Raw genomic sequence first — 10,535 nt, 5'->3', positions numbered from 1 at the left:
CCTAATATCCAAACCGAAGGGAGGAGCAGATTTTGCTGTCTGTTATGTCATGCAGGGTGGAGAAATAGTCTGCCATTAGAGCAGTTCCTAGCAAGGTGTGGGAATCCTGTGTTGTCCCTACATCAGGGGCAACTAGAAATCTGTCTGATGTGTTTACAGATATGGATGGTGGATGAATTATACCTGATGTAGACATTTAAAATGCGACTTTTGTGTTTGAAATGAACGGGGCCTTCGAGGTCTGCCTCAAAACTCCTACCAATCCTCATTAGAGATCCATTTCTCCTGTGCCCCTGCCTGAGAGGTTTTGACTTTAAGATTAGGGGATGGCCGCTCTCTTAGGACAATCGTTTATAAATTGAAGATAATATCCCAATCATTCCATTGGGCTGTGATGTATTGCATCAGTTTAGATACTTCCAAGGAGGTTGCAAAGCCTGGTAGCTTCTTTTTTAAGAATTCCTGCAGTCTAAAATAAGCAGTGTTTTTAGGTGTTGGTGGCAGAATTGTGCATTCATTGTGGATGTGCAGGCGGTTTAGTGTTGCAGTGCACAGCTGGGTTAAATGCTGTATTTGTGCAATACTGTCTTATTTTGTGGGCAACATCATGAAAGTATTTTACAGTGGCAATGGTTGCATCTATTTTGGATACAGCCATCATGAACATGTTCTACAATGCTTTTGGGTACCATTTGTGAACTTTCATCTATGTATTGGATTTTTTGTAATTGTTACCCTACATTGCATCACACTTTGAAATACTTGGTTGTCAGTTGCATCTTGTTAAGATCATAACTATAGCACCTGTTGTAATTAGTGTTGTACCATCAGAGAAAGGTTTCATAATAGTCTTCATCTCACCTGTTTCTCAAGGAGATCTCATTGAATGGGAGGACTATTCGAAGCACAGTGTAAATATTAGATGTCCTTTAAAAGATGAAGGACTCAAGTCTAACTGACAATATATTAATTCAATCATTTCCATTGTCTCTGGAGTGAATTGGGAAGACCTTTTGTCAGGACCTTTGAATCCCACTTCTTACACCATTTTTTACAGACTGGTAGCAATTAAACTCTCACAAATAAAACATAGTTCACTTAAACTTATATTTCAGTGGTCTCTCTTTAAGCAGTTATCACAATTGGAAGTTTAAAAAAAGTAATCATATCTCCCAGTCTTTTCAATCAAAACACTCTATGCTGTTGCAACTTTTCCTTAACTTATCTCTTGATGTTTGCAGGAATCCTTGTCACTCATTTTCTCTGGCTTTTCAAGCATCTGGCTTTCTTCACATTATGGCACAATCTGATTTGTTTCTTGTTGTCCCAGAGTTGTTTGGGAGTGGGGAGGCACATGTTTTTCTTTCCTTGTACCAATCTAGTATTACGGAATGTGTTCTAACTTTGTAATCTCTCCCTCTGCAGAAATTTTTTTTTTTTTGGTGGAGGCATTTTTCAAAAGAATTTAATTCACGTCAATCTCTCAGGTGGGCTGGGGAGTTGTGGGAGGGTCGGGACTTAGTAGTAATCATGCTAATATAATCAAAGGATGCCACTATGTTAAACAAGCTTCGCTTAAATAGGTGGATGGCGGTACCAGTGGTTAAAAGGAGTAACGATAAATGCTGTTTCAGTACGAGACATTGAGAAAACAAAGGAAAATAAGCCTTTTGCATGTTAACATTTTATCAGACGTGTTTCATCGTGTTCACCCATTCGGCATTGCTCTTAACACAGGTTGCAACAGCTGCGAATGCCGCCTTTTACGATGTGCAAGTAGGCCTTCCTTAGTTGCCGGTGGGGGGAACATTTTCATGCAGATACTGCAAGGCTAAATCCGTCCACTTGGTTTCCTGTTCCTTCACGGATTCTGTGGTGCCATCGCTGTCTTGCTCTGGTTCGGGGAGCTCATTCACGGGAATGGCCACATCCTCGTAGGGAAGCTTGTCCTCCCGCCAAGCATCGTCAATCAGGTCCACGATCCTGCCATCTCTCAGCACCTCGCTGTCCATTGCGGCACCAGGGAGTCAGGAGCAGGGGGAGGGGTTTTCCTGTGTGTGATGGTTACAGCACAGCACTTCTTCCTGTTACTCTCCTCTGCTGGAATTCTGTGTTTAGCCTCCTGAGATTTGGTTTGATATCTCAGAACCTCACAGATTTTAGTGGGATCCTTTAAATTGTAGCATATTCTGGCTTCTTTGTCTTACATGCTTTGATTTTCTACACGCCTATATTTTAAGGCATAATAATTTTGGAGTTGCACTGCAGCTTCAAGAATAAAGTGTCTCTGCACTGGGTCCAAATTTATTTCCCAACTCATAACATGTTGAACTCTGCTAAGAAAATACCCAGAATGCAGTGCTTCCACGGTATGCTCAATTTTCTTTTCTGTGCTTGTCATGCTTTGGGATGTCTTCCTACCTTTCCCACACTACAGCACTTTCAAACTTAGTTCACTTGTGGTATCCATATTTTTGATGCTATGGAATCTCTTACTACAGGTCCCAGAAAACAATGGTTCACATGTAGTTCAATCATATTGGAATGTATAACTAGACTTCCTGGAAAGTAGTGCTTTCATGACAGACTAAGTTTTCTCCTCCAAACTTGTGGCTCTTTGGGATTTTTTACTACAGTTTACAGAGTGCAGCTCTGCTTGCTTCAATTCTCATCTCCATGGTGGTAAGTTTTGGGATTTCTCACAAAAATTCCCAGAATGCAGTGTTTCCACACGGGCTAAAATTCTCCATTTTGTGCATGGGGTTTTTACTACAGTGTTCAGCATGTATGAATGGCCCTTACTATATCAGCTATACTATAGTGATTGAACTACGTAAAATAGGCTATACGTATTTCTCTGAGATACTCAACATAAATAGGAGAATAATCACACTCATTGCATGGAGTAATAATTCTGTAAGCGGTCATTAAAAGGGTCCATACTCTCAAACCATACACCATATGGTTGAAATGGTTCTATGTGATAATGTCGAATAGTATAGGCCGCAAACAAAAAAAGACTGATTTATTTTGGCCGATTTGGTACAGCCTTTAATATTCGCCCAATATCACTTTTCAATCCCCCACCCCCATCTCTTAAATCTGGTGATTTCACCCCTCTTCCCGAACCCTCATTATCCCTGCACCCTCTCCCCCATAGCTGTTCCTAAGACCTCCCCCCACTAACAGTTACACCAATACATAAACCCTTTCTACCCAGCCTCCTCCCCACACACTCCAAACACCACCCCTCAACATACACACAGACACGCTTACAGACACACACACACTCACTTATCTCACTTCTGTCTTCCCGTGCTCTTCTCGGCCACGCCTGTACGCCCAGCGTGCAGTCACAGAGCGGTCTTTCCTAAATCGGCTTTTAACATTTTTTGTATTTTTTTTTTAAAACAACATTTTCACTTAGTACCGGTTGAAACAGGATAAGCTCAACGAAGAGGAAACGCAAAGGAGATTTGAAAACCTGACAACCAAAACTTTACATAGGAACGATTCCTTTAGAGAGAAAGAACACAGGTGAAGTTTTAGTCACAGTCCTACAGTTACACTAAAGTCAAGAATTAAGTGCACAATTATCCAAGAAGATGCCCTCAGGGAACAACCGAGAAGGTGTAAACTGAAATCAGAAGGGTGGCTCATCAGCCCCAATGTTGCAAAGGCCCATGAAAGCTCTAGAAGCAGCGAGAGGAACTACTGAGGTTACAGTGTGTAAGCCACTGTCGTAAAAGGAACATTCCCAAAACAGAGCTCCTATTAAAGGTACATCAGACAAGACCAGCAATGCCTCAAGAAAAATGACAGAATTAGGAAACTCAATCACTGACCAGTAACTATTCTACCTAACCAAACTAGCCGGCTTCTTTACGTGCTTTTACACAAGCGTGTACAAGAAGACTGGCACCTGCCTGTCTGCTCTTGAAGGCATTGGACATTCTGCACTAGATCATTTGGAGTACAGGTCACACAGTGCATTTGCTGGTTGTTGCAAAAGCCTGGACATCTTTATACGATATTTTGAAAGTAGTCTCAGTACATGGACATGCTTCCCTTTTATGTTAGTCACGTATTATGGGTCATGCAGCAACAGCTTGTTTTACTCACCTTCAGGGACAACTTTTTGGAGGTCGCTGGGGGTTGTAATTCATGATAGTGCTGAAAGAGGACAGCTAAACCCCCAGATAAAGGTAAGAAGTTCTCAATAGGTCCAAGGGTCCACATGAAAGATCCAATATCATATACATTTAGAGTGTAAGTACAATACCAATGTATTAGGGGAGGGGCTAATGCTCCAAAGTAAATCCCCTCTCTTGATCACTCGCAGGGTTCCAACCCTCCTACTGGCCCCCTGTTTGCCCTGTGGTGCAGCACAAGATCAATTGTCCACTCCTTTACACCCCTCGCTTTAAAAATAACTATTGCTCTAAGCCTACCACAGGCCCGCAGTGATCACGGCGCAAACAGGCCCTAATTCTTTGGGACCTTGGATTTCACACTGGTGTACAGATTGCTCTTATCAATTGTACCTTCTCCACATCATTGCAGCGGTACCAGTCAAATCTCCTAACCGTGCCACCACAGACAGCCCATAACTCCACTCGTCAGTGCACTTTGCTGCACTTCAGCAGTCGTTTTTATTTTTTTGAAATGCACAAAGGGCATGCCTCCCAGCCTCCATCTCCCCTGGGTCCTAGTGCCGAGCAGCCAATGCCTGCGAGAAACACCCTACTGATGGCTGAAATTGGCAGCGCCCTTAGGTGTGCCTCAACAGATGTGAGGTTTTTTTTCCAAACGCTCACACGGCGCACCTACCTGCTTCTGCCTCCTCTGGGTCCTAGTGCCAGTAACAAATAAGCTGCCAACAGCTTTCCTTGGGTGTGCACTTTCACTCAGGTTGCACCTTGCTTCTGTGCAGAGTCTCGTGCTATTATCTATTCACACAAACTTGTTTTTTTTGCTATTGCACTCTGGACACTGCATGTATTATATCAAACGTGCAATACGTTATACCAACACGTTTTTATCTTGTGTGCTTAGTGTGTTTGTTTGTAACGTTTTAATGTGTTTGTTGCAAGCACTTTTCAGAAATGACATTTCTTTTACTGTTGCTGTTTGATGTTATGCAAAATCCATATCCATGCTATGCACAGTCCAGCACTGCACCCCTGGGGACATCAAATAATAAACTATTATCCTTGGTAGTGGTACTGGTATAATCATTCTTGAGTGGGCCAAGTGCTAATAAAAAACAGCAGCCCTAATGTAATGACACATGGTTATGTTATCTCTGGGCTCTTTATTCATGGCTATAAGCACCTGTGTGTGGAACCCAAGAAGGGCCCAGCTTTCAGTATCGATTCCCCGCATCTGTACCGAGGACAGGACGGAGGGAAACAGCTCCCTTCGCCTCGGTGTATTTTAAACTGCTCATTACTGCCGCAGCTAAGAGAAAAGGTCACTCTTTTCCTCAGCCCTCCCCTCAAGTCTCCATCAACCCCCTCCTGTAGAGCTTGACTGTTGCTTTTTAAAAGCCTTGTAGACTTGGCCCACAGAGAGCAGTATTAATTGCTGCACTCTTAAGGATGAAAGTATCAAGCATTTGAATTGTGCTCTGCGTGTTTAGCATGCAAACAAAAGCGCTCTTTGTGAACCTGCCAATTAAGGGAGCCGCCAGCAAGGAAGAAAAAAAAGGGACATAACTGCTGGTTCTTGAGGGTTAGCTCAGGTCATGATTCCAGCTATTGCGCTGGGTCGTATGGAAGCCTGGTGGGATCAAATACAGAGTCTGGGTAAAACACCAAGACAGTTTGTACATATGTATATATATTTTGCATTCGAATACCTTTTAATGGTGAATGATGCTTGCAAAACTTTGGAGAAGTTTTTCTTCAACAAAATGTCCATAGAAGGAGGCCTTCCTGCAAATTGCATTCTTCGCTAAGAGTTGAACGGAGGACAACCTATAAAAAGCCGGCCGGCTTGTTTTGAAAGCGGAGCCATTGTTTGGGGCCTTTTATTAAGCGTAGAACCGCTGAGGCAGAGCCACTCTTTGACATTCTTCCAGAAATTGACTATGACTGAATCTGACTGGAAATTGTTTACACCCAGGTGTGCCAAAAAGATCCCTGGCAATAAGCGGACCGCATTCCCATGATGTCGTCGCCCGGCTCTTCGTACAGACGCCTAGTAATGAAATGCATGGGTTTCACAGATATTGACTGCATTATAAATCCCATATATTGCCGCCAAGTCAGCTCACGGCCAATCGGCACAGAGCCTGGTCTTAGTAAGGAAGAACCGAGCCAAAAATTCAGTAAAAACATGCAAGACCAGGAGCTAGACAGTAAGTATAGATGCAATTCATGCATACATGATAGGCAGAGTGAAGAGATCAAACATTAAAGGGCATTACGGAACCACAGAACAAGCCAACAATACTGTTAGCGACTAAATGAGCAAGCGTTGAATCCCAGACATAAGCGGACAATGAGCATCTCTGGCTCTTCTTCGTTCCCGTATGGTTTGTCGCTTAGGACTCTTGTCCCCGTTCTTCCTTGGCCACATACTCACCCTATTTGTTTCCTGCAGCTTTTCTGTTGTCCCTCTTCTTCCCCTGCTTTGACCCAGACCCATCACATCCAATGTATGTGCCCGGCCGCCTACATCAGCACGAAGTTTGAAGATGCATGGCCATAGGTTGCATATCCGCCTCTGTAGCTGACAGCCATATTGGCATTACCGGGCACATCTCCAAAGTCAACTTGTTGAAGGTATTGAGCCACCCATCAGGGGGCAAAATGATCTCTCTGACCTCAAACAAATACCCAAAGTTTTATATTCCTTTGAGTTGTGAGGCTTATACGCTGGGCTTAGACCCGGGGCAAATCAAGGGCCAGTGGGTGGCAAATGTGCTGGCTCTCAGATGATGGAAAAAGTGGCAGCATTGCCATGCTTTTCCTAAAACTCGTATTGTCTTGCAGTGTTCAGATTCTCAGCAACTTTTTGATTACGTAATACATTGGTTCAATACCCTATTAATGTATATGTGCATTCTTTGAGGGTTTGTTTGTTACAGCCCACATTTCAAGAATCCCAGATGGGCAGAGTAATTCGACATGTTTGGCAGACAGGAAACACTCTGAGAGGCATTTCCACAAAGCCCTCTAACACTCCCCAAAAAGGACATCCTGAAAAAGGTTATGGAAGAGATTGTTGCCAAGCCTCATTCTAAAATGTAGGCTTGGTTGGAAGAGTCAAGTAGCCATGTTGCGATCCTTATGATTTCAATGTCAGAGGTAAATGCTGTAAGATGAGTGGAGCACTGATATTTGGCAGGGGCCTGCAAACGTTGCCTCTCTCGATGCCCTGTACCACAAATCGCGACGCCCTAGCCAGCCTAGTCAATGATTAGGGGTCATATGACCTGTAGTCCAAAAGATTCAGAGAGCTGCAGATAGCACACCCATAGCCTGGGTGCAGACACTTTTAATTCACCGCCTTAAACCACCCCTTTCGTGCCTTGGAGATAGAGCCAGGTGGTTCCTTGCCATGGAACATGTGTGTGCAATCTTCAGTTCGGCCACCACCACTTGTAATCTGGCAGTAATACCATCGGACCAAGCAGCGGTAACAGTAATACAGTTTGGTGGCATCTGGGAGGCTTTGCCCGTAATGAGGCGCAGTGTCTGGAGTTTGAAGCATCAACCTCCTTTTGAGCTGAGGCCTGTTCAGTGGATCTGTAGCGGGTTTTGGTTGGATGAATGCAGGCAACCACTAGGTCTCACGTGATGTATTTTGGCCCTCTCCAGGGAATATGTATGTGGGGTCAGATAGATGCCTTTGAGGGTGAATGGGGAGTTGATGGTTGCTAGTAGAATGAATCAAAGTTCATGCAGCATCCACCAGTCTCTATGCAGGATTCATATTTCCACTGCTACTGTTCAGATTTCAAGGGGGGTGAGAAGGAGCGAGGGGCAGTGGTAGTGTTAACTCATTATTATACAGCTGACGGTATTCACAATGAGGGGTCACTCCTAGGTACTTGACTTTGGATCTTGGGCAGAGTAACATTAAGTGAAGAGTTCAGTCATAAAGGTTGAGTTTGCATATGGGATCGCCAAATAGCCAATATGTTTTGGAATCTTTTCTTTGCTAGAAGCTGGTAATCACCTAAAATTTAATGCCCAACAGGCTGTCTTGGTTGTGTTTGGGGGTGATGACTCATTGGTAAAGTTGAACGCCGCCGGTAAAGGAGAGGCATAAGAGGTCTTTATGTTTGCTGGTCTTCGAGAGGACGGAGGTGGAGCTTCTTCAAGGAGAGGGCGCTTATGAAGCATAGTGGATTACAGGGGACTACTATGATCCTGGCCCACTCTGCGTGAACATCATTTAGAGTTCTAGAGGAAAACACCCTGTTGAGTTGCTGAGCTTATTCACACAGGGATGAGATGAACCATGGCAACGAGCTGCATACAACTCTCCACAGGAAACCACTCTGGCTTTTATGGCCTCCAGTCAGAAAGGTTCCAAATGTGCAGGTTGCAGGTTCAAATCCCAGCAGGCCTGGCTCATCCTTTCATGCTTGCGAGATCGATTACATTTCGGTTGGGGGATCACGTGTGTGGTTTTCTGGCAAAAGCGCTGTATCACTGACAAATGATTATCTTTTGGCAATAGACATGATATCTACCCTCATCAGCTACCAATATTAGTCACAGATACATTTTGTCTACACGAATATTATCCTCTGACCCCATTTAAGAAATGTTATGGATCTACCTATTGGGAGGGGTGAACTTTCCAGATTCTTTTCATTTTCAACACAAGTGTATATAACAGAGCCAACATATGGGTTTCCGCAGATATTACCGCTGGCGCACCCTACTGGGTGGATATGGGGAGTCACTTTTGTAACCTGCTCCCCTGAATAGCTATACCTAGGATGAAGACTTGGCCAATGCAAGGAGAAAACAACTACCCTCTTATGGAATTTCTTATCTTCTTCTGGAACCACCTATCTTCACCTGACAGAGAGCAATACACCATACATCAGCAAGACTACAAAGACAGCCCTTTCCACCTACCCCAATACTGCTGCCCCCTTTGGATAGCTGTGCTGCTTTACAACAAGAGACCACTTGGTTCAGGAGACCTGTAATTGTGTAGATTAGTGAAATGCCCCTTACTTACTGACTTAATCACTCTGGATACAGGAGCAAAACATGTTGTAAAGATACCCAATCATTTTAACGAAAATAAAATAGAGTGGTAAGTTTCACCGAAGACCATAATATTTGTATTTATGTGTATTTATTGTTTGCTTGTTAGGCGCTTATTCAATAAGAAGATACTATTTTAAAGCGCCCACAAGACAGGGAGGGAGAAAGTGCGGGAACAACATTAAAAACTCAATATTTAAGAGCAGAGGGGGGGACAAGGAAGAAGAGACGAGCCTACTTTTCCTTGTGAGCATTCAGAACGTGCAATACCGAAAACCCCCGAAAATATTGAGTTAAGATATATAGGGTAGTGGGGTAAGAGGTTAAAATAAGTTGGGATGCCATTGTAAGGAAAAAAAGAGGTGTTTGGAAGGGAACACCCCCAAATTTAAAAACAAAACACAACATTCAGTGTTTTTCGGTATTTTGGTTGCAATGAAATTTACCACTCTGATTTTTACGTCGGTAAAATCACATATAACTGTTGTACGTTGCTTACAACATACGTTTTACTCCTGTACTTAGTCTCATTTCTTTTGTATAACATGATCACTAGTGCAAGGCATTAGGAAAGCCAAGACATCATTTATTTTTAGTTCAGGAACAAAACGTGCTTAGTAAGAGCACATAGGTATGGGAACACTCAAATGGGCCCGGTTGGAAAGTTGAGCTTTTCGGAGCTGATCTGCTGCGGCCCACAGAATTCCCAGGGGATTTACTATGGATTGACCCTGGCCTCAGTTCTCGATGTGTGTTCAGGGCTTGCATTCCAATCAGGTGGCTCAAGCCTCAATAACCAAGTTCGACCAGCCAATCAGGGGACTGGAGACATCTAGAAAAGGTCTGAGGGCCTGGAAATGGCCCAGAGCATTTCCTGCTTACTTTGCAGGTTTTGGTTGGCTGTAGCTAGATCGAAGCATACAGGGCGGGTCAGTTTTTGGTGCTGCGTTTGAGGTTTTGCAAACTCACTGTTTGGTGTTGTTTTGGAGTTTTATGTCATTCTGGCAAGTTTGGAAGTGTTTTGGAGCCCTTTTGAAGGAGTTTGCTAGTTGTTGGTACTTTTTTTCTGTGCTTCTTGAACCCTATTTTCCCAGTCTATTTGTATTTGTTAGGCTTCCCCAGCCCTACAGATGAGGTGTGTATCAGCCATTTTACTCACAAAAAATTGGCAAATACTCCCAAAAAATAAAAATAGAGAGTAAAAATACTCCCAACAAAAAACAGGAAAAAGACATATAGAATCTTGCGTCCTGCTTTCACCCTCACAGCTTCATGGATATGTTTGCACCAGTAATCCAC

At 43.5% G+C, this 10,535-nt stretch overlaps 1 pseudogene; it reads right to left on the bottom strand.

Moving 5' to 3' along the window:
- Positions 1–1,445: 1,445 nt before the first annotated feature.
- On the bottom strand, positions 1,446–2,093 carry LOC138527320 (anaphase-promoting complex subunit 13 pseudogene; annotated as a pseudogene).
- Positions 2,094–10,535: the final 8,442 nt, after the last annotated feature.

Source organism: Ambystoma mexicanum, chromosome 14 (assembly GCF_040938575.1).
Source record: "Ambystoma mexicanum isolate Mex_15411 chromosome 14, UKY_AmexF1_1, whole genome shotgun sequence".
In the NCBI taxonomy this organism is placed as follows: domain Eukaryota; kingdom Metazoa; phylum Chordata; class Amphibia; order Caudata; family Ambystomatidae; genus Ambystoma; species Ambystoma mexicanum.
The sequence above is the reverse complement of the archived record's forward strand: the minus strand, read 5'-3'. Positions and strand labels throughout refer to the sequence as shown.